The 25,665-nt window shown below is 41.2% G+C and overlaps 1 protein-coding gene across 1 annotated transcript in view; it reads right to left on the bottom strand.

The window, feature by feature from the left end:
• Positions 1 to 25,369, bottom strand: part of dab1a (DAB adaptor protein 1a) — a 221,281-nt gene extending 195,912 nt beyond the window's left edge. Inside the window, exon 1 of the mRNA XM_006790144.3 lies at positions 25,019 to 25,369. The gene's annotated coding sequence lies outside the window, so the exon portion shown is untranslated. The remainder of the gene's footprint in view (positions 1 to 25,018) is intronic.
• Between the last annotated feature and the right edge of the window lie 296 nt (positions 25,370 to 25,665).

Here is a 25,665-nt window from a genome sequence, read left to right as displayed (position 1 = left end):
ATACCGGGGCACGCAGCCAGAATCACAGCTTACTACAGACATCCAGCAAAAGCTGTGTGGAGAATAACTCATTAATATTTCCAAACCACTGGTCCACTAGACAGTAAAAATGTGTATTTCTAGAAAAATGTTGCTCGTATGAGCTTGATTACTGACCAAGTCAAAGAGGAAATGAGAGACACAAAGAAACTAGCAGGATGGGGGAGGCTGGGTGAGGCTGGAGGGCAGCAGCAGACAAAAATTAGGATTAGAGTAATGTTCATCCCCCTTTCATGCTGTTTCATTAACGCACCTCTGAGGTGCTTTTAGAGGCTGTTGGAAATAAGCCGATTTCCCTGCTCAGGAGGGCTCGCCCACTACACATCAGCACCACTCAGTGTGTCACACAAATACAAGCACAATTTACTCTCTCTGTCAATCATGGTTGAAGTAAGCAGTGCAATCTGCATACAGAACCACTGGCTGACTGGTACTGAAATTTAAAAAACAACAGCAAAGAAAGTCAAATATCACAAGGGGTTGAGACTGATTGTGATGCAGCGCAACTGATGTCAATTCAATTAGTGTGAAAGGAGACGAGCATGTCAGACTTATCTATGGCCTTTAGACTATCTGTGGGCTTCAGTAAGATAAAGCTGGTGAACAGGGAGTAAATGGATTAATATGTGGAGGGTTGATAGCGAAAAGCAGTAGAGCTATGAAACCCCAGATAGTCATGGAGATAAACTAATAACTAAGATAAGACCCACACATACAATAAGTCATAAGCTCGAACAGTTCACAGGCTGCTATTGGCAAGCTGGAGTGAGGGCAACACATTCATCTGCCCCACCCCATCAACAGAATTAGAGAGGGGAGAGGAAAAGACAGAGTGGATGTTCAAGCAAGGGGCTAGGGGACATACTAATGTCCTCATCTTTTCATTAAACCTTGGTTAAAAGTAGTCGGCAATAATGAAATCACTTCTTAGAGACACTTATAGTAACCCCAAGGAGAGAGAGAGAAGTAATGAAAGAAATGAAAGTGGAACAAAGGCCATAGGATGAAATATGTGCATTCAGGAAACAGTACAGACAAGAAAGTAAGTAGGTTATAGTAGACATATAGGATACGTGTGAGCAAGTTAGGAATGTTCTCAGCAGGACTGAAATATATATATAATATAAAGCCAAAGTCTGACCTGAAGTCTGCCAGCAGGGGGTAACTTTGGAAGGTGGTGGTTCAAAGTCACACAGAAGATATACAACAGATGATCTACTGAGCCGAAAATATAGAAACACAAAACTGGTTTTACGCTGCATCAACACATCTATGAATATTATCCATTACCACCAAATAACCTGCAGTATTCAGAATAATGCAGCACACAAGTATAGTACAGCCTGAGTGATTCAGCACCAAGGACAGCTCCAGCCTCATGGGGTGACAATCTCAGCGCAGTGTTTCCTAAGTAACTCAAAGTCTCTAATCCAGCTTTACCTTGCCTTAAAGGGACAGTTCACTGAAGGATTTAATTTACATATTTCTTCTACTGGTATATAATGCTATTCATCTATCTAGATTCTTTTGCTGTAGCCTGGTTTTGGAGATATTGGCTTTACAAATGGACGTCAAAGCGGTGCTGTGGTTGGCACTGTCACCTCACAGCAAGGAGGTCCGGGGATCGAATCCAGCACTTGCTGGGGCATCTCAGTGTGGAGTTTCCATGTTCTTCCTGTGCCTGTGTGGGTTATTCTTAAGACGTAAATAACAGCTACCTACCACAGACAAAGACATGCATGTCAGGTTAATTGGTGATTCTAAGTTAGCTGCAGGTGTGAATTCATAAGCAAGAAAAATTGCCTCCATGTTGTCCCTGCGACAGACTGGTGACCTGTCCAGCATGTGCTGTGACTTTGGACCTGTGATAGCTGGAATAGGCGCCACCCATTCTCAGCTCGAATTGACAAGCAGTTAACAAAATGGAGGGATTGTTTTACAGATGTCAGTTGTGCCTTGAATAAGAAACACGAAAAAAAAACTCAGCCTCATTGTCTCTTTCCCAAATCTGGAGAGTTGCCCAAAAGAACATACAGGAACTATCTTTTATACAAACTTTTTACTCTGCCAAAGTGTTCTTCAATCTAACATTCACACCGCAATGAATGCATCGGACAGCAACATGGGCTTCTGCCTGAGAATACTTGGACTGGAGGAGTCAGGGATCAAACTACCAACCTTTTAATTAGTAGATGACCTGCTTTAACTCCTGAGCTACAGCCACCACATGGTGTCCCCCTTAGCAGAGCTATAATGTTAACTAGCTCCATTTCCTTTGGAAGAAGTAGATAGTAGAAAGAAACTCAACAAGATTGATTTTTTTAATGTAAAAGGAAAGTGCTTCAAACTGAAACAGGTGGACAAACAGCGGTACATGCCATGGGAAATAATATGTAAATTTAATTTTGCTGTAAATTCTTCCTTAAAGCTTAATTGCTGGTTGCCCAATGCAGTTAATGGGCATGGTTCTAAATTGCATTTAGTATGCAAGTTTTTAAAAAAAATATATAATAATAATAATTTGCTTGAAAAAGCTACTCAAACTGGGTCAGCACCTAATTTAATTTTATATAACAGCAAGTGAATTTACTTCAGGCAAACACAATCTAGACTGGAAGCTTAAATTAGGAAATATACAGTATATAATATAATTTTATCAAGAAATGCTGAATTCGTTTTCTGCAGATAATCACTGTGATGAGCTGGGGTTATATAAAAACAAAATATACACAGAGTGGCACGAAAACAGCTGCTAAGCCACAGTCATTTGGTGAAAGATCATAAGGGATTGTGATTCTCCCAACTTACAGATGGCAACTGAAAGACACTCACTCATGCTAATTTACAAGCTTATAAGCATTTCTGTGTGTTATGTGAGTTTTTAGTTTAGTTTAGTTGTCTGTGCGTACCATGTGTGCAGTATGCTCCATCAGACATTAGATTTCCATTTATGGAGAGGTTGGGGCTACACTAGATGACTGATGACTGCTCAGACCACCTAAAATAATTAATGTGCAACTCAGTGTTTATATGGGTGTTAGAGTGTGTGTGTGCATGTGTATGCAGAACAGCTTCTTCCCGTGGGCTGTCAGAACTCTTAATGCAAACTAAGAGTGTGTAAAGACTTCCCCAACACATCCACCCTGACACTGCTGTTGATCATCTATGTGCAATATCTCAGTCTTTCCATGTTCTGTGCAATATTTTTGGCTCATGTGCAATTATTTTGGTCCCAGTCTGTTTCAATGTTTCCTACACATACATGTAGGAAACACTGAAATATATAGTTCCACTCACATATTTATACATATACACTGTTTTTTTTATTTTATTCTATTTATTTAATTATTTATTTATTTTCCGCCTTCGTTGTATATTGGTTTCTCTTCTTCTTACTTTAGCACCTTTGTGGTTCAGCTACCCAATTTCGCTGTGCAAGAAACTGCACAATGACAATAAAAAGCTCTAAGTCTAAGTCTGTGTGTATGTATAAATTAAAGAACATATTAAAGAAGCTCAATCTGTAAATTAAGCATGAAAACCTGGACATTTGTGTATGTGTGAAAGTATGTGTCTGTGACAGTAAGTGAGACATTTCTAAACTCTCTAAACGAGAAGTGAAAATGGGCCAGGGTCTCGTTTGTGTCATGAGGACAGTTGATCTATTATACACTCACATTCACCAACAAACACATGCACACGGCTGGAGGTGTTGGCTGCCATCAAGAGGCTCATTTGGATAGCAGGCACTGGCTCGACTTCAGACGTGATCACACTAGATGGGGATCACATTGTTAATTACCTGCAAAACCTTCCAAACACAGATAGAAATGCTTAGGAAGAAACAAACAGGCCCACACAAAGACTGAGAAAAAGGAGCGTGATCAGAGAGGAAGAAATAAAGAAGGAAAATGCTGAGGTATCTTGCCATTTTAAACTCCCCCCACCAAGCTATTCTTTTCCCCAAGCATTATCATAGTTTTACAAAAATAGTCTCTTGTCTTAATAACTGCAGGACAACAATTATCAGTGCTGACAACTTCAAATTAGTACAGCCTCAACTCTGCTTTTTTACTTCATGTTAAGTTCTGGTATAATTTAAGGAGGTTTGTGCATCATAGAGGAGGTTTTCACACCAACAAAAACTGAAATACTCTCATTACAATGTAGAACTTCTACTTTAACAAGTCCAACAGAAAAGTAATAAGACAGGGCTATTAGAAAAACACACAGGGGTGGTGGCAGCTCACCATCAAGGCTTAGAAAAATACCAAAGGAGCACAGTGCCTGATAATGCAAACCCTCACTGGGGTCTTTACTAATCAAACATAATTATCCTTGTCACAGTGTTCTCAAACACACTGATAATCACATTGCCACGCTTGCTCGTGCATGCACACATGCACACACACACACGAGGACAAACCAATCCTCGACGCCTACATGGAGATCTTCCTATTGATTCTGTTGCTCCTCTTTATTAAAATGCACGCCTTTGAGTTCAAGTTGATTTTAGAGTAAATATCCCACTCGCTGCCCTCTACTATCCCAACTGGCCTTTTTGTGCCCTTTAATCCTCCTCATATCTCCCACACCATTTCATTCCTCCTCATGTCTAGTCATAGTGCTTTCTTCTCTTTCTTCCCCCTCAAAATTTTCCATTTACATACATTCTCAACTCCCATTTTTTTCTCCATCGATTACGCTTTCGTCAAGCTCATCTACCTCCCCAATATCCTTCTTTGTCCCCCTATCTCTGTCCTCTTCTCTCCCAAGTCACATTCTCTATTTCCAAATCCATCTTCTTCCCATCAAGCTTGTCTTCCTCCCCCCTCTTTCCATACATTTGGCATTTCACCCCCACTGTAAGTCGACCAGTCAGTCACTAGTGAGTGGAACAGCAAAGTACCTGCTCAAATGTCATCAGCATCAACTCTGAATCTCAATCATCTCAAACTGGATGAAAGAAGGGGCTTGTAGGGGAGGGGGGTATGGGATTGGAGCACTGAGATAAAGCTGACAGCACACTTCATTGGAGAAGGGGGGTGGTGAATTAGGTTACATTTTCTCCATGTCATTTCATTTTCTTTCCCCTCCTCCCCGTCTCCCCACAATCCTATTGTAGATATTAACTAAAAAGTGCCCGGGTGTCTCGCCTGGAGCGCAGCCTGGTCCAGGTGACATTTTGACAGAGTGGCCTCGGGCTTGTTGTGCTAAGGTTTGCTGTAGCTCTGCGACTACACAGATGGGATCTATAATTGTGGTGAGCTAGCCAGTTAGCTCTTGCTTGAGCCTGTCAGGAAGCACGAAAGACACTTCTGAAGACGAGTGTCTGTTCAAAAAGCTATTGTCTGGTATTATAGCTGGAGGTGACAGGGCTATTAAAATGCACAGAGTCTGAGCACCTATATGTGTGCGCGTGTGTGTCGCGCAGTGATGGGTGGAGAGAGGTGTCTTTGGTATAATCCACTCTGTGACACAAACCTGAGTGCTGTCTCTCTCACTCGTCCCTGCTTTCTACCTTACGTCTTCCTCTCTCTATCATCTGGCCCTCCCTACTTCTGTCTCTCCAGAATAAATCTTTAATGGAGGTTTTATTGTCCCTGATCAGCATTCAGCACTGTGCTTGTTTATGCAGGCTCATCTCTCTCTCTCAAACACACACACACACACACACACACACACACACACACACACATCTCACCTGTCCCTCCTTCTGCCTTGATTGTCCTAATTTCGCATTCTTGCTCTTTACGTCTTTCTCGTCTGTTCTTTTCCTCTTTCATCACATTCACAAATCAGTTTAACTTCTCCACAAAGAACTCATTTTTGTTTCTCTATTTCATCGTTTCCTTTTTTGCCATAATTGCAAAAATGAAAACCATTGTAAGCTGTGCTTTTCGCCAAGGGTTGTGTTTTTTTTCCTCCCAAGTGGAAGGGAGCAAAAAGGTGCAATGCTGTGAATGTAAATCCTGATTGGGGTCTTTACTCTGTGGACCACGAGAAGACTGTTTGTATAAAACACAAAAAAAGACAACGACAGGTGAGCCTGGAGCTATGATTGATGTGCATCCAGCTGAAGTGTGTGTGTCTCTACATTGGCATGTGAGTGAGAGTGTGAAAACTACGCATGTATTAAAGACTCAAAAGGTAAAACTGTGGCAGCGTGGCTCCTCTGTTCACAGTGGGACAGCAGGGGAATTACGGTATCGCTGTCCTGCAGTTTACACACACACACACACACATGCACACACACTGACACACGCAGAGTGCCTGAAAATGCAGTGGTTGGATGTACATCAAAGCATTACAAGGACAAAATGTCCCTCTGTGCATCTGTGTATGTGCTATTCAAAATGAATGTTTTGTGTCTTCTATAGTCCTATAAACAGTATGTAACACGGATACGATATATACAAAATAGTGAAAGGTTTTCAGCTTTTAAATGTATAAGGTTGCGTGCTTTTGTGTGTGAACATGAGTGTGTGTCTGTGCAATTCACTGTGAAGGATATATTTCGACCTCTAATAAAAGTCAGCATATCTATACATTACAATCATTGTGTATGTCACCTGGGTAATGGCAAAGTCACAGTCACACGCATCCAAGCATAAAGGCGCATGTATACGTGCATTCGCTATCACCGGTGTGCACTCCACTTTGAGCTTATAACCACTGATGTACCTTCAAAATATTAATTCACGTTGTATGCGCTTCCTGTATGGAAGACGTACATTTTTTACATTAACACTCTGTGGAAATTTGCGACCTATTCTAGCACAAAAAGAAAGTTACTATAATGTAAATTATTAAATATAAATATAAAGACTTGGGCTTGGTCAGTGTAAAAGAACGTTTAGGTTAAGCTCTGGTGAAGGTTAGGATCTGACAAGCAGCAGTTATGGTTCCGGTAACAATCCAGAAAACGGAATATATAATTAAGTAGGGCTGGGCAATATGGCCTAAAATCCATATCGCACGTGCGGTAACGATATATATCACAATATATTATTTTCTTCTGTGTAACGTATTTTCCACACTATAAGGCACACTTAAAATCCTTAAAAAGAATTTTTTTTAAATCGAGACCCTTATGTCTGAATTCTGGTTGTGCTTACTGACCTCGAACCGATTTTGGCGTGCAGAAATCTGTTAAAAAATGTTTTAGTACAACTTTGGTAAGCCACACTGCTTGATGGATTGTCAGAGCATTACGGCTGCCGTAGTGAGGAGCTTCACGGAGTAATCTGGGTCCAAAACTCCGTCCGTTTCAGGTCCCAAAGTCAAACGAACACAGAGTTAAAAACGGTCTAAATTCTTTCATCTTTAATAAAATCATCAGCGTTGCTGCTTTACCAAGTGTAACAATTAAGTTTAACATACAGGCATCCATGAAAACAGAATTGATTAAATTTAACGGAGTTAGAAGTTAACAGGAAGTTAGCTCGCTAGTTTCCACCTAAACATGACATACCATGTTCTGACTGAGAGATTTCTGAAACGAATTAAAACGTACAGCTCTGTTACCACTTCCAACATAAATGAAGACATGAAACTAAACAGCAGTGGCGTTTGCAGGGTTACTGAAGTTGGACTACCTGGTATTGTGCTACGTTCTGCTACGTGATTGCTAGCGACACAGCTATGTTAGCGACACAGCTATGTTAGCATAACATTAGCACAGTGAAGCTGGAGGATGAACGCCAACTTTTTTCCACTCGATAAAAGTTAACGTGAGGGATTCTGGTGGTCAGGGACAAATGCAATCGCATAGCAGGATGCTATACACGGGCCAAACTTCAGTCAGGAGAACAACTGAGATTATTCATCCACAATACAAGGTTAGTTATTAATATACTGCAACAAGATGGGAATAGAACAGCTGCAAGAGAATTCAACATTAATGAATCAATGTTACGGAAGCGGAGGAAGCGCAGTTTTTGGCTTTCCCCATATTTCAACAGTGCTTCATCTCTTTGCTATGACTGTCGCCCGGCATAATTTGCAGTAGTGATGTGCGGATCAATACTGAAATATCGATTCCTCCGATACCAGTCATTTATGTTCCAGAATAGATCCTCATATTAAAATATCGATATTTTAGTAATTCAGGGCAAATTTGTGGTTTATCATTAACAGGAACACAGTGGAAAGAAACTATATCATTCGGATTGTCTACATTGGAAGGAACTACTTCCTCTTCTGCCTGTCATAGTCATGTGCGAAATACAGCTGTATAAATGTGTCACAGCCGCTTGGCGTGTGCACTCACAACAATGGCTGAGCGCATATGGATTCATGTCCAGACGTATTTTACCTCCACAAACGGCCGAGAGATACATGTGGTAATTATGTGAGGTGTTGTGGCAACACCACTAACCTCATCAAGCACCTCAGAGTAAATCATAGCACAGAATATGACGAGCTTATGTTGAGGCGAAGTGAAGAGGAGGAGAGGGACACGTGCTGCTAGGGCGAGACAGACGTCTCTCACGGAGTCCTTTACTGCTGCAGGCAGGCAACATGTTCAAATAGCACACAGCTTCAGTTTTTTTATTTCTATATGATACTTGTGCATTATTAAGCAATAAGAACAAGTAATCTGATGCCCTTTAATCATTATGAAGCTATAATTTGAGATACAATAAAAGATACAATAAATAAAATAAGTTTTTGTACAAAGTATCGGATCAGTATTGTCGATACCACCCTGAATTTTACTTGGTATTGGATCAGAAAGGAAATCAATGGTATCGCACATCACTAATATGCAGACGATAATGGTTGTAGCCGCTGCGATGCTTTCGACCAAAACAGGCGCAGCTTGATGACATCATCAACATGCGCTATCGCGATAGAACGGTATAGTCAAAATCTCTATCGTTGGCCAAATTTATATCGTTTCTATCGTATATCGTTTCTATCACCCACCCCTATAATTAAGTGTGTGTGTGTGTGTGTGTGTGTGTGTGTGTGTGTGTGTGTGTGTGTGTGTGTGTGTGTGTGTGTATCTGTGTGAGAGTGAGTCGCTCAAATGAATACTATGAATGAATGTTTCACAGATATGGACTGACAAACAGTGGTGGAAGGAGGAGAAGAGCAGGGGATAAATGGAGAGAGGGAGGGGAGAGAGGGAAAAGGCAACCTTGCTGCAGGGAAGACTTCTGCACAAAGGCTTTCTGTAGGGTCTCTGTCCAGCACACGTGAATACCCCAAGGCTAAGTACTCACACATATAAGCAGTAATATATACACATGTCGTCACATACAGACCGAAAAACAGATTTCACTGGGGCAGAAAAGAAACAGGAAGCCCAAGGGCAATGTCTTCTTCTCTAACAAAGAGGCATTTTATAACTTTCAAAGAAAAAATATGAGGAATACCTTACTCCAGAAAAGGTCACTGTTGCTTTGCAATAGCATTCAATGTTGCTTCCAGCTCCTAACCTTAGCATTGCTTTCTTTAATTTATGCAGTACACTGACATCAGAATATCTTAACCTGAAGACCTGAAGGCCCTACACAGTCCAAGGCTAAAACCAAATATTTTCCAGTCAACTAATGCTTTAAATTTGCTCTCCAATAGTCACAGTGTCACACTATAAAACAATAACATAACATTAAGCATTGCATTGCAAACACTACTCTGAACACCATACTGTCTCAATAACTCTAACACACAATTGATTTGTCTTTAAAGGGATAATGTAAATATTACTTTATACACTCATCAGTCACTTTATTTGCTACATCTTGCTAATACTGGGTTGGAGGCCCTGTGCTTTCAGAACTGTCTTAAGTCCTTGTAGCACAGTTTCAACAAGGTGCTGGAAAGATTTCTCAAAGAATGTGGTCTGCATTGACATGACAGCATCACATATTCAGCCCTCTTGTATTGCACCACATCCCAAAGGGGGTCTGTTAAATGTAATTTTTTTAGTCTGAATTTTCATCTGGACCTAACTGAATACAATCTGGTGATTGTGGAAGTTATTTAAGTAAAGTGACCTCAAACCAGTTTGAGATGATTTTTGGAGCCCTACACTGGTGTTATAAAAGAATGGATATGGTCAATACTAAAGTAGGCTGTGTTGTAGCAGATGCACTTGTGCTTACCTTGGTTTTAACACTTGGCCATTGTCCTCTGACGTCTTCCACTGACACAGCATTTTCCCAGCAAATTACAGCACACTGGATATTTTGTCTTTTTGTGACAATTCTATGCAAACCCTAGAGATGGTTGTGAGGGAAGATCCCAGCAGATTACTAGTTTCTGAAACACTCAGACCAGCCCATCTGACACAACCAACCAGGCCACATTCAAATAAATCATCCATCTTCCCAATTTTGATCTGAATTGTTCGTCTAATTCAACTAGAGGCATTAAGGCGCTATCATATCAGATATGATTGGTTTATTAGATACTTGTGCTAACGAGCAGCTGAACAGGTGTACCTAATAAAGTGGCTGGTGAGTGTAGCTGGTTGTGTCTCCATTCTTACAGACAGGTTTTGTAATGTCCATGGATTGTCCTCACTGTCAGCTCTGCAAACGCCATAATTCTATATTTCACTTCATTTGTCTGCCTCATTCACAAGGCTCTTCGATTTTCAGCCATGTCTTGTCACAGTGAAAGCTGCAGCTGGGTCGTGTTTGAGTTTTTTATGTATCTTTTGTATTCATTTGTGTTCTAGTTTAGCTCATCTAGTTAATTTCTAGGTTGCAGTTTAGTCCTTTGTTTCTTAGTTGTTTCTGTCATCTCCCTCTGTATTGTCTACCTGTCGTGTTTCATGTCTGTGTGGTCCTTGTTGTCAAGTTCGTGTCATCTCTATGTCTCCATGTTTCTTGTTTTATTTTTGGAAGAGTCTGGTGTTCTTTGTTCATTGTATTTAGTTTCACTGCCCCTGTCCTGTCATTAGGTTCATGTGTGTCAGCTGTTCTTCTTCATGTGTTTCCACTTTCCCCGATTATCCCTGTGGGTATTTAGTCTCTGTTTTTCATTCAGTCTGTGTCGCGTCGTCTGTGTACCTTCCCTCTGGTCAACTTAAGTGTTTTTCAGGATTCTGTGCAGTTCTTGTTAGACATTTGGTTTATGTTGTTTTTCATGCATCTGCACAGCATTCTTTTCACAGTGATCATAGTTATTCCTGTCAGTCATGTTAGTGTTTTTCCAGTTTAGCTTTCTGGTTAGTTACGGTCTCTGGCCCTGTTATATTTTGCCTACTCCCCTCTGTATAAGCCCAAATAAAGGCTCGCTTTCAGTTTAAGTTCACTCCCGTCTCCTCACCTGTGTTCGCACCTGGGCCCACCACACACACCTCCGCACGGTCTGTCTCCACACACCGTGACAGTAGCAAACTGCTGGCACAGCCACTATGCCAGCAGGGAGTGGAAAGAGGGCAGTGCGCACGCACACAATGATTCAACTAATCAGTTACTCAGCTAATTGTTTGAGATGTGGTCTAGACTTCGTTAACATTTTATACTGTGGTGTTTTTGCCTTTACCTCATCCACTACATTAAAATGCAAAATGATCTCACTGGGCATCATTACATGGATCTATAGTAAGTACACCAGAAGAGAAATAATAAACACCATCAACCAGGCAAAGTGGGCAGCAATCCATAGGCCCCAGACCACCAAGGGCTCCAAAAGACCCAAATTTACTTGATGTTTATTAGCTTTGGGTAATTTAGATAACTGCACAAAAATTACCAGTCAATTACATCAATTCAAGTGGCCCATGCAGTGTTGGGTAATTTTATGCCTTTCTCTTTTTAAGGGCCCTGAGTGCACATAGTACACATACCTAATTAAAGTGTCATTTTATGAAATTAACACAATAGGGGACACCAATCAATTTTCACCCAGAGCCACCTCTTAACAAGTTAATCTGGTCCTGTAGGCATGTGGACTGCTGTGTGCACATGTGGGAGAACACACACGCCATAGTAAAGTACACAGATCTATACACCTTGGCACATATACCCTCCTCCTTTCATTCTCACCCTAACTGGGTCAATCCACCATCTATCTACTCTGCTGGGGGAGGGAGGAGGAGACAAGGGTTTGCTGAAATGGAGGAAGCAAACACCAGAAAAAGCTGCCTCACTGGGAATGATTCCACTGCTGGTAAATCTAGGACAGCTGAACAAAGGAAGTGAGGATGGAAGGAGGTAAGGAAGGAAACAAAACAATAATGGGTACCAGAGTGCCATCAGAATGTAAAAGTTAGAAAGTAAAAAGCATAAAAGCACAAGGTGAGGCAATGATGAGAGGGTAGAGGGCAGGATGAGAGAAGAGAGAGAAGAAAGAGGCTGTGGAGAGGACAGTGGTTTCATTAGTGAGATTGATTAGATGAATGGAGAAGCTAACAGCCTCTCTGCTCTTTAGCTAAATGCCATCTCTGGGCCTATCAGCACCGGCTCCAACAACAACACATAAATTAGAGTGAGAGAGGAACAGACAGAAAGAGAGCACAATCATCATCATGAAGCACACACAGCAGATTATGTCTGCGGAGGTCTGAGATCACGAACAACAGCAAACAGCTGATCACCTTATTTCTTTGCAGGAATGCAAGCAACAGTATGGGCATGCTTTCTGTGCATCTCCATCTGTGTTTCCAAATGTGTTTGTGAAAAGGTGGTTGGAAAACTCAAGCCTGCCCCTGATTTTACTCACTTCACTAATCTGCATACTATGATCGCCCACACTTACACACACGGACACACACACACACACACAATTACTAATGACATTCACCCATCCTGAGGGCTTCTTTCTAAAATGTTGCCTTTTACATGGAAACCTAACAAGTGTGAAATTAGAAAGGTTACCAAATAATTTGCGCACACACAATAACAAAGCGTGTGGCAGGAACTGGAGCTCAGATGGGGAGGAATTCCTAATTGAAAAAGCCTCTTCCTTCCAGGAGTCTGCTGCTGAGGAAAAACAGCACAATAAGGTAATTAAAAAAAAGTCTGAGTGATGCGGCAGGGTTTATCTCAGGATTGTCACACGCTGACTGATAGGAATTTACATAAACAAATCATATTTTCTGCCTTATTAACTGCATGTGAAAATGTTTTTGTGAAGTAGAAAACCAAATACTAAGAACTACAATTAGTGTGTAGAAAAGTGTTCTTCTTTTTAATCCTCCCTTCTTGCTCTTTTGTCAGGAAACAGCTATCCCACTGAAGTGTCTAAGCATGGTGCAAGGAAATTCTCTACAGAGATCAATACAGTACAGCTCCTGATATCGTACAAGGCCATGCTCCTAATCTAATGCAACCTCGCATTAACCATTATTTTTGTTGAATTTGTAACTAAAATAAAAGTTGCTGTAGACATTTTAGATTTCTTCCTATATGCAACACAAATGTACACAAGTGCAGATATATTTCCCACAAGTTTATCGGCTTTATCTACTCCTGAAACTACCTCAGCTAAAAGGAATGCACCAATCAATGTAATTCAATAATTCTACCTGTGCTTTTCCTGCTTTAGTCAAACTGTCTGCTGTTTAAAGTTTTTACTCTTTCCAATAAATCCCCCCATGCTCTCTATTCCATCCTCATCTGTTTCACTTCAGAATATTTACAGTGTACGAGCCTCATTGTCTTTTCACACTGCTTGTCATTTGAGTAGTCTCAGTCTGTCAACCAGGTGACGTTGCTTCATTCATCAATTTCTCCGACTTTATGAAGCAAACAAGCACAGGGACTTCAAGCAGAATCTTTACACAACAAGTTTTCTCTTATTTTGTGTGAAAAATCAAGTGTTTAAAGTACATGTGGTTTAATAATGATACCGACAACCTACTGCGGTGTACTGTTGTATAGACACATATTCCCAGCCAAGAATAATCACATTTTAACAGGTACCATGAAATATAGCTTAATTACAGGTACAAACCTATATTTAAAGAGGGATGAAACCACTGTGACACCTCACATTGGCTTCTGAATTGTGAATTTTAAAGCATGCACTTTACTGTCAACATATTAATGCATTCATTTTAGAACTTTATTCACCAAAACAACGAAGCACAAAGTACACATGGTTCGATATTTTTTCGATACAAAAAAATGTTCATGCCTTTTTAATTTGTCATTTATTAAAATTATAAATATATATTTTAACTCAAAAGTACAGTTTTTAAATTTAATGTTGCTGAAACAACATAATAATAATTTTTTTTAAAAAATCTATCTGATCAAGAAATCATTCATCTTTGGAAAAGAGCGTTTATGAAATGGCTCTTTCCAAAATAAAAGCTATACTATACGCTTCTTCTGGGCTATATTCTCAGCAGCATATTAAACATATCAGGTCCCCATAAGGAGAATCATGTGCTAATGTGACTCGGGTAAAGTTTGTAGCATGCGTGCTTGTTGTTTTTGTCTGCTTCCACTTGTCTTTGCACTAGGATGATGTCGGCCTAAATGTGCAGTCATATTCGTTGTGTTCCCACTAGTGCTGTCAGCGTTAATCTCGTTAAAATGACATTAACGCCATAACATGGCAAATCTCCGTTAACGAGTTACCGCGGATCGCCCCGTGCGTGGGGCTGGACGGCGTCAACACGTTAACGAGCTAACTGCGCTAACGCACTAGTTCCCACCAATGTAATTGAGCATTGCGTGGCACATCCGACATACTGTTTTACTTTTGTCCATGACGCGCTTACCTTCAGGGTCATACGTCACATGAAAACCAAAATAGTTCCAAAGGCCAGATCTGAATGAGGGTGGGGGAGGTTCAATTTCGGCTAGCGTTGAGGCAGTTGCCATGTTGCAACGAGCTTAACTTCTGTCTTGCTAGCTTGCGCTGCGCTCAGTGGATCTGCACTCAACAGTGCAGCCTAGGCGGAGTAGTCGAACGCAGATCCAGTGAGCGCCCAACACAGACAGCATCATCAGAAGAAAAGTTGATAAAAGAAATTTAAAATTTTGTATCGTTCGATACATATGCGTACCGAACCGAAAGCACGGTATCGAACGGTTCAATACCGATACGAGTATTGTTGCACCCCTACTATCTATCTATCTATCTATCTAAATATATTTGCTGAACAACATGGAAACCTCTGGATACAACTTCAAGTAGCAGCTTTCAGTACATATGCATTGGCTTCAATTATAATTCATCAGAGGTTTTAACTTTTAATGACTTTTATTAAAAGCTTTTGATCCCAGATTGTCTTTGGCTTACGAGAAAGTGTTTGTGAGAGAATAAATAATTCGATTTTCTTTATTTTTTAAGGATATGGTTAATTGCAGAGCTACATCAGCTGGGTGTCAGACAGGGGATATACAGTAACATCTGCTCGGAGGCACTGACAGTCACCAGTAGGCTGACTCTACCCAGCTATCTTCACCTTTCCACTTCCCCTCTCATCATTTTCACTCAGGAAGGAGCACAGTTTGCTCTATTAAATCTGTAATGAGATGCAAATACGATGCAAATCCCTCCCAGAGGAGTGGACTGCTGCAGGGAGGCTATCTGATGTCAGCGTTCAAGAGAGAACCACCGCCTCAGGAAGAAACACAGAAGAGAAAGAGTGTGGATGTGTGTCTTAAGAGTGTGCACATGTCTGCAAATGTGTCGGAGATGGGGAAAAGGCAAAGCGGTTGAAAAGCGGCTAGGGCATTGATTGCAGCTGTAGAAAAATGTTTTTGATTTATCTTGGACACAGGAGCAGAGTGGGACCTTCAGTATCACTGCATGGCAGAAAAATTCAGTCGCAGAAAAATAATACCCTCAATCTGTCCTCTGTACAGCTCCAGATAGGAGGCTGGAAGAGAGAAAGAGAGAGGGAGGGAGAGAGAAGCGAAGCTAGAAAGAAAAAAACAGAGAAATATAAGGGAAAAGATGGAGATTGGGAGGGGGAGTCAAGGATGCAGCCATGCCTGTTGACAAGAGAAAAATACACCTTTCAGAGAGAAATAAAGCTTCACCTCCCTCACTGCTGCATTCCCTCTGACATAGCAACTCATCTGGCCTCGCCACGCTCACACCGCAGAAAGAGAGGAAGGGACAGCGAGGGAGGGAAGGAGGAGGAGGAGAGACAGGAACCAACACAAAAAAGAGAAAAGGAACGTACATCAATCTGCTTTTCTCACATCAGCGGTGAAACTATGTTTGCCTCTAACACACACTCACATCATTCATCCAATGCGTGCACTGTTGTATTGAATTTTGACCTACTACATCTATGCTTTTCAGAGATATGAACCTTGAGGCAGACTCTTGGCATCAGTCCTGTGCATGTGCTCTGCCTCATCCACCTCACTGTCCAACTGTCCACCATCTTTTTCCTTCCGTACCAGTTAAAGCTAAGCTGTGGCTCAGAGATAAATATATAAAGTTGAAGCTGGACACGAACATACACTTTCCATCTCTCTCCTCACCCTCGCACACTTACTAGAAAAAGGAAAACCCAAAGGGACCAAAGATGGTGATGAACCTGTGCTATTTTTTAGCTGTAAACATAAAAAATAGCATGTTTAAACCCCCAACTCCAACAGGATTGCAACACGGTAGGTTTTACTGACTCAGTATGGCACATTTATGTTTTACAGATGGCAATCATTTAATAGCACCTAAAGTCTGTAAACAGATATCTGCTTATGAATATGCAGAATCTCTAATGTATTTTCAGCAACATAACATAATGACTCAGAATAAGTATGTAAAATAAGGTTATTGGATGGAAAATTTAAAGCTCTGTACATCACGCAGTCATAAAGTTAAGTAATGTTTCTAGTAACTACATATATACTGTTTTGCATATAGTCATGCGGCGAGAGCAGTGACCAGCGAAGTGAGTTTCATTATTTAAGAGGGACATATGTGCATGTCTATAGTTACATTTCTCACAAGTATTTTGTTTTTATGGAATATGTAGTTAATTGTGACTCTATTACACTTACAGGGCTGTTCATTCCAGTATTGGCAAAAATATCAGCCTTGAGAATGGTAAGACACTGCAGTGTTATTTTCAGCATTAGGGCAGAAATAACAGGGCGTAAATGAAAAAGGATTTTGGAGACATTCTGATCATTATACTCCCAACATACCCATTTGGTCTTTTCACCTTCACTGTCAAACCCAGTGGTTATAGTTGTGTATTCAAAGCACACAATCTGCTGCACTACATTGCATTGAATTGCAAAGGACAACTCACACAGCCCGAACGGTGCTGTCAGACATGGCATCGCAGACAGCACGAAATGCAAAGTACAGAACAAGTCTGACTACACATAACTGTGCAAACACATACGCACACATTCATACATGCAAAAACACACTGCTGATGTCTATTCTCGTGTGGATCTGAAATGTAGCTAAAGCTCTGCAACTCTAGCACATACTGGATTTAATGCGACAATGCTCAGTAAACAAGGTGAAAACACAGTAAGATAATGCAGTAACACTGTGAAAACCACCCGAGCGTCACACTTTGAATGACACACCTAATGCTGCCCTGCACCTTCCTCTCTTATATTTCTACTCTTCCTTATAAGCAGTAATGAAAACCCATTAAATTGCTTTGGACTGCAGTCTCTTCCCTTTTCCAGGCTGATAAAGAAGATGCACAACTGTGAGTTAGTTCCTGGGGCCATGGTCGAGTGAGCTGCACTCAGACACCTGCTGCTCATTAACGACAACAGGCAAAGGTGACCACTTCAATCAGGATATTAACACTGGGAATGAAATGGGCAGAGAAGGTACATCGGGGGGGAGGACAAAAAAAAATCCAGGAGACGATTGAGTGTTTTTCTTTGGCTTTGTGCCCAGATGCGGTGTTGTGTCCCTCACCCAAGCTCAGCTGCAAATTTCCTAGCATTCAGGTGTGTGTGTGCGCGCTTGCCCTGTCCACCTGACATCTCTTAACAGTAATAATGTATTCCCTCCTATTAATATGTTATGGATCAGCGAGTGTATTATCGATCGGCCAGCTCAGCTATATAGTTACCCTGGTCCACTGCGCCCTCCACTTTCTCTCTTCACCACTGAGGTATCTCCTGTGTTAAACCTCCTGATAGAATACCCTTCGTTTTACAACCTTTCCTCACTACTTTTCTTCCATTTACTTTTTTGTTTTTTGTTTTTTTAAACAGGAACTCAGAAGTGCACACTCATCGTACTTCTCATCATCTTGCATAAGCACTGATCAATAAACAGGTAAAAACAACATACTCTTGACCTTTGCGCTTGTGGGCATTGCACTAAAAAAGCTACCAACTGATGATTCAAGGAATATAATAATGATGAAATTTACTGGTTCCAGCTCAAACCAGAGGAGGTTGGTGCCTTAAAAAAAAAAAAAATCTATATTTGGATTGAGTACCATTTGTTTACCAATCATTGTTCACTGCTTGGACTGACAACATACAGGCATCATCTTGGGTTCAGATTCCGATTTCATAGACTTAACTGAAAAAAATAATCTACAGGGTGGGCCATTTATATGGATACACCGTAATAACATGGGAATGCTTGGTGATATTAAAGTCCTGTTTGTTGCACATTGGTATATGTGAGGGGGCAAACTCCTCAAGATGGGTGGTGACCATGGTGGCCAATTAGAAGTCGGCCATCTTGGATACAACTTTTGTTTTTTCAATAGGAAGAGGGCCATGTGACACATCAAACTTATTGGTAATGTCACAAGAAAAACAATGATGTGCTTGGTTTCAACGTAACTTTATTCTATCATGAGTTATTTACAAGTTTCTCTTTTGTTCACAGCCATTGACATGTCGAAGACGTTATCACGTGAGGAGCGGATCGAAATCGTGTTGATATCTGGTGAACGCAGTAACCGGGTCATTGCAGCAGATTTCAATGCAAGACACCCTACGAGACCACCCATCTCCCATGCTACAGTTAGCAAACTGCTTGCTAAGTTTTGTGAAACTGGTTCAGTGTTGGATTTGCCAAAATGTGGACGCAAGAAAACTGTCACTAATGAAGAAACATCAGTGGCTGTCCTAGCTTCATTCAGCAAGAGCCCACAGCGTAGCACTTGCCGCATGTCACTGGAGAGTGGCATTAGTCGAACGTTCCTTCGGCGGATATTAGCTACTCACAAATGGCACCCTTACAAACTCCAGCTACTGCAGCATCTCAACAAGGATGACCCAGATCGCCGCACAGAATTTGCAGAATGGGCAAAACAAAAATTGGAGCAGGACCCTCAGTTCACGCAGAAGATTTTGTTCAGGGATGAGGCAAACTTTTATGTGACTGGTGAAGTTAACAAACAAAACCACCGCTATTGGTCTGACACTAACCCACATTGGATCGATCCCTCCAAGACTGTTGGAACAACAAAAGTGATGGTTTGGTGTGGTATATGTGGTACAACGATAGTGGGTCCATTCTTCATTAATGGAAACCTCAAGGCCACTGGATATTTGAAATTGCTACATGTTGATGTGTTCCCCTGTTTATGCACTGAAGCTGGCACGTTCCCTGAGTTTTTCCAGCAAGATGGTGCACCACTATATTATGGGTGCCAGGTCCGAGCATTCCTAGATGAACAGTTTCCTGGAAAGTGGATTGGTCGTCATGGGCCATTTGAATGGCACCCAAGGTCTCCCAATCTGACCCCCTTAGACTTTTATCTTTGTGGTCATCTGAAGGCAATTGTCTGTGGTGTGAAGATACAAGATGTGCAGCACCTGAAACTACGGATACTGGATGCCCGTGCTGGCATTTCTCCTGCGGTGTTGCTATCAGTGTGTGAAGAGTGGGAGAAGAGGGTTTGATTGACAATCCAACACAATGGGCGGCACATTGAACACATTTTATAAGCGGTCAGAAACTTGTAAATAACTCATGAAAGAATAAAGTTACGTTGAAACCAGGCACATCATTGTTTTTCTTGTGACATTACCAATAAGTTTGATGTGTCACATGGGCCTCTTCCTATTGAAAAAACAAAAGTTGTATCCAAGATGGCCGACTTCTAATTGGCCACCATGGTCACCACCCATCTTGAGGAGTTTGCCCCCTCACATATACTAATGTGACACAAACAGGACTTTAATATCACCAACCATTCCCATTTTATCACGGTGTATCCAATGAAATGGCCCACCCTGTACCTTAATCAATATTTGTTTAGCTGGTGAAAAATATCAGTAATTAAGACACAAAAAAAAAAGAGAGCAGCCTTCATCATTTGTATGTGGTGTAAACTCAAAAGAGAGGGAGAGAGTTATAGTTAATAGTTAACAGTACACATTTACTGGTTGTAATATATCAATGAAGCTTTGTTAGACAGTAGGTAAATGAGCAATTTAATGAAACGTATCACAATTACCTGTGTAAAAAGAAGACAAATAATCAAAATGTTAATTAACAGTGAAAATAATGACTAAAAATATCCCTATATTAATTATTATGTAATAATATATAATATATAATATAATAAAGAGAAGTATACTCTGCCAATACTGTAAACATCTCCTCTCCAGAAAGAAGGCAGTATATGTGTTCACTGACGCAACTAACACAACATACTCCAGCACCATAATTGATGTTTACGTTTCTACTGCAATGCATTTCACTTACACACTCCTTTGGATCAGTCTGAAAATTAAAAAAACAACCAAAAACCAATTAGCGTGCATATTTATTGCTGCACCAACATTATTTCTAAACGTCTGTCTCGGAGGGAAGCCAACCTTTTCTGTTTTCTATTAACAGGTTTTGTTATGCTCCAATAGTACTTTTCTAAAAGTCAATGCTGGTTCAAGGAGTCCAGAGCAGAAAGTTCTCAAACTTATAAACAGTTCTCACAAGTAGAAATGTACAAAGCACTCAAGGTTGAACAATTATTGCATTACATTTAGAGAATGGACCAGCCGCAGACTGCAACTGGACAATTTGCAGTATTCTTTTTTTGTACCAATACCAGCACCTCTCAAAATTTATTTCGCGGGCTCGCTGTGTCGCAGATATTCTTTGTGCAATTATGCACAAAAAAGGGCAGAGGAAGATGCTAACCATCTCACAAAAAGTTGGACTTCTGGACATGCTAAAGGAAGGCAGAACTTACCGTATTTTGGGGATTATAAGGCGCATTAAGCGAAGCAAAACAGTCAGATAAGTCATACTTTACTCAACGCATTCTTCTTGCTTCCTCTACTTCCATATCATTGATTCGTTAATGTTGAATACTCTCTCAGCTGCTCTATTCCCATGTTCTGGACCTGAAAACAGGGTTTGATCTTTGTTTCATTCTATAATACTGGACTTATTTTTCTACAAAGGTTTGAACTTTAAGGGTGTTTAAACATGAGAGAAAAGTGTGAAAATGTTCATGCCTGTCTGAGAAAAGTATATAAAGTGTGTAGTGAGGGGTCTTACAGCCTTAAAACATCTATAATAATTGTAAAAAATAAAGCTGGCTACTTCACGGATTTCACCTATCGGGGGTTATTTTTAGAACGTATCTTCCGCTACAAACGAGGGACCACTGTATAGCATCATTTTAAGGTTTTTTTAAATGCAACTTCAATATCTGTAAACTCTTTGCCACCTACCTTGGGACATTACAGTTTTCAAAATACATCCAAAAGAAATCTAAACTCATAACCATAAGCTACTAAACTGCATCACTCCCATACACACACCAACACACTTCACGCACACCAGGACCCATGACATTCATAAGAGGAAATGAAAAAGAGCTTTGTCCTGTCCTGGGCACTGCCATGCAAGACAGTGATTGTGTTGAGTCAATGTGATTACCTGGGAGTCACTCTCTGGAGGGAAATGCTGCTGAGTTATCACAGTCTTATTATTCCCAAACTAATATCATAGCCTGCCAATCACTTGCTTGCCTTTCTTAACCACATGCTGACAGGTGTGGTGTTGCACACATACTGTATGAGAGGCATAAACACACATAGACAGGAGTACTTTTAAACCAAAATGCATCCATATAGATCTGCACATGGTGAGAAGTAACAGAATGCGCAGAGAATGAATGAATGCACCCAGACACACGTACAATCACTCAACCACACAGGCTGCAAGCCAGCAGACATTCACACGCAAACTTCCTCTAAGGGCCCCAGGGTGAGGAGAATCGTCCTCTTCATCTGAAGTAGGGAGGAAGCCCATTGGCCAAATTAGATTGTGCCATTTCCTGACGGAGTTAAGCATCAATCTGCAGCACTGTGCAGTGATTCGCAGTGACCTTGGCCTATCACAGCACAGTGTCTGGGAATGCTCAGAGAGGCTCTTAATCAGACCTGGAAGACATGGGGCCTATGATGACATTACTCAGCCTTTATCTCTCTACACACGTCCCACTGTTTCTGTGTATGTCTGTCTCCCAATCTGCCTATTCCATTCGTTGCCTCTCAGCTCCAGGATGAGGAGGTGGCTCAAATGGACGCTTACTTAACCTGACCTCTGGATGTAATCCTTGTCCATTGATCCAATTCTACGCTGAGCGTTTGCCCTCACAATGCTGACCAAACACAGAAAACGTTTGCCCTTTCGTATCAAATCTGACCTATTTCACTCATTCCACTCAACAGGTACATCAACAGGTCAGTTTCTGCATCCCGTCCAGAATCCATCCTCAGACAACACATGCATAAAGGACCATCCCTTAAGAAATACACACTCATCCTCAATCCAGGGCTACTGCATGCCTTATGTGAATGATGAGACTGTGCTGAGATGGAGATAAATGAGCCTTCATTACAGCCATGATAGCACAAAGCAGCACCAGAGAGAGGGATGGAAGAAGAGAAGCTTTCTTTTTTTCATCTCACCCTTCCCTCATTTACCACGACCGAGGTTCTTAACACATAAAGGACACAAAAGGACACAGTACATTTGATAAATATGTGCATTCATAGAGCCTTCACCTATATATACACAAATACCATAAAAAAATGTGCATTTATATTGCTTATTTATGCGCCTTCACATGTATTTACAGTTCTTTAAAGCAAACTTCATCCATAGAGTCTATATAGCAAACACCTACGTGGTAAATGGAATTCTCTGTCAGGACCTATCAAGGAAAAGCTTTGCCTTCACATGGATAACACACTTCTGCAAACATACACACATTTATGTACGCATAACTTTCTCATTCCCACAGCCATGCTGCATGCCAAATGAATACAGTAAAAGCATACCGTTTTAGGTACATTTGGCCCATTTGATGATTGAAAGAGATTTGTAAAATCAAAGATATAAAAAGCCTGTCTCTTTGTTGGCAGACAGTGTAAGGAGAATGTAATTACATTTTTCCTCTCTTGGTTTAACAAATGATGTTCTGCTGTACGAAGGGTACAAAGTTATGAGAGCTGCACAGCACCTGTACGCACATTCAGACACACTTGTACACAGAAAATGTAGCACAACAAACAATGTGATATTACAGCTGCCAGTACAACACAATAGACCTCTGTTTTTTGTTTTTTTTCACACAAAGTAATATCACCACTCATATCCACTCTACATCAGCGCCAATTTTCACTGTGCCAATTTTGAGCTATAGAAATAGAGGAGCAAGCCAGAATTTTAATAACCTCAAGACTAGCAAAAGCCCATGAGAGCGTACGTATATGTGTAAGTAGATAAGTGTGTGCTGGCTGCTGAGTCACGGATCCGTCTGAGCCAGTTCTCAATAGGTCAAAGTCAAGATGTTACCTAAGAAAGACATGATGGGTTGTCAAAAAGGAAAAAGGAAACGAAATAACAGATACTGAATGAGACCATCCTCAAGGCATGCAGACCAAGCCTTTCATTCTCCCTCATGCACCCACAGTACATGTCCCCTTAGGCCTCAAGTTCAGGCTCTGGCTGTTGAACAAACAAATGCACACACAAAAGAGACACAAAAGAAATTACTGATACACTCGACTGGCTCTAAGCCAACCGAGTGACTTGCATATTCTGTCTTGGATATCCCCACCTAGCTGAGTGTACGATGTAGAAATTTAGTGTTAAAAACGTCCAAAATGAGTGATTTAACTTTTTAAAAATGAGCTTGTAGAAGAGGTTTTCTCAACATAGGCTCTGCAGCACTGATCCTGTACTGCTCAGGTGCCGCTGAGCAAACATGACAAAATGAATAAAAGGAAGGTGTAGCCAGAAAGAGAAAAAGCCGCACCACTTGGCTATCCATCATGCAGCATTGCACCTTATGACTGAGGTACAGTCACTCCGCTCAACTAATCTGATATCGGCTCAAAATATTTTCAGCTAAATAGCTTTGTATCTTCTTATCTGGCAACAAGTCCTGTAGTGAGACAATACTCTAATACATTTAATCTTTTCATAATGAACACTCCTACCTATCAGTACCCCAAAAAATAACTAATACTATGATATTACTATACAGAGGTACTAAATTACATTAATTAAAAGACGCACAGATGCTCCCAAATATCTGTGAGAGCATACTTCTCTAGCCTGCAACCTTGAGGCAGCGCCCAGCCCAAAGTGATGGATATTCTGATACAGACGTTTTTCTTGCCAGCCAAGTCCAAGCCAGCGAGAAAAAACACACACACAAACACGTCTGTCATCCTCGCTGAGCAATGGCTGGCACAACATACATCTCCCTCTCTCTCCTGCTCCATCCATCTCCAGTATTCTCCATTTATATTTCCTCTGCTCTCCTCATATCAGCATCTCTATATCTGACTTCTGTAAGGATGTATTCATCTACAACATGTCACAGAAGAATATCTCCCTCTTAATGCTCATCTACTACTCTTACAACTCCTCTCCTGAGCTTTGCACTTCTTACTTAACTTGAACACTTGCACTGAATTTCAGTATGAAAAGGACATGCTGCTGCAAAGAAATAAAGTCTATTTAACTCATATAAGGTATCCTCTCTACTTAGTCACTCACAGCCTCCGAATACAAATTCAAACACAGAGCAGACTCTCTCTTACTCATCCCTTTAAGTGCTGACACACACCTGATGGATCCTCCGCTTAGTCCCGTTCCTCCTCCTCTGCTTTGCCACCACACCACGAAGGTCACTCCCGGCCCACTGTCGCTCTTCCTTCTCCTGTTTTCCTCTCCTCTTACTATCTGTCCTTCTCCTCCTCTCTCTGCTTTGGTCAGAAAGAGAGAGAAGAAAATCCTTCCAGAGACAGGAAATCCTCAGCTAGAGACAGAGACACTTAAAGATTGTAAAGCCTAGCTGCCGCTGAAATACACAGGAGCTGCTGACTGACTGAGCTGTTAAAGTGCTGGAGGGAGGCTAGCGTGGCTACGATACGGTCTGCACCACAGCAGTGTACAGACACATGAGCAGCCAGAAAGCTCAGAGAGTCGCTAGCTCAAAGCTCACCGCAGCAGAGCTCCGAGTCAGCAACCTAGCCCCCCACCCTCCCCTCCCGCCTGGCTCACTCTCGCTCTGCCGCTGCCCCCCTCCTTTCCTCTTGCACAGTTACCACATTCCACCTAATAGCAGAATCCTCTCTTCCTCACTTTCTTCTTTATTTAACTAAAGTATACATCACTCTCATCCCCAGCTCAGGCATTTCCCTTCAATCAGACAAAAAAATCCTGCAGCTGAGATGTAGGTAAAATCTTATCTTCTCACTAATATATTACTAA

This window comes from Neolamprologus brichardi, chromosome 23 (genome assembly GCF_056152115.1).
Source record: "Neolamprologus brichardi isolate AB-2024 chromosome 23, ASM5615211v1, whole genome shotgun sequence".
NCBI lineage: Eukaryota > Metazoa > Chordata > Actinopteri > Cichliformes > Cichlidae > Neolamprologus > Neolamprologus brichardi.
This window is presented reverse-complemented; position numbering and strand designations above follow the sequence as displayed.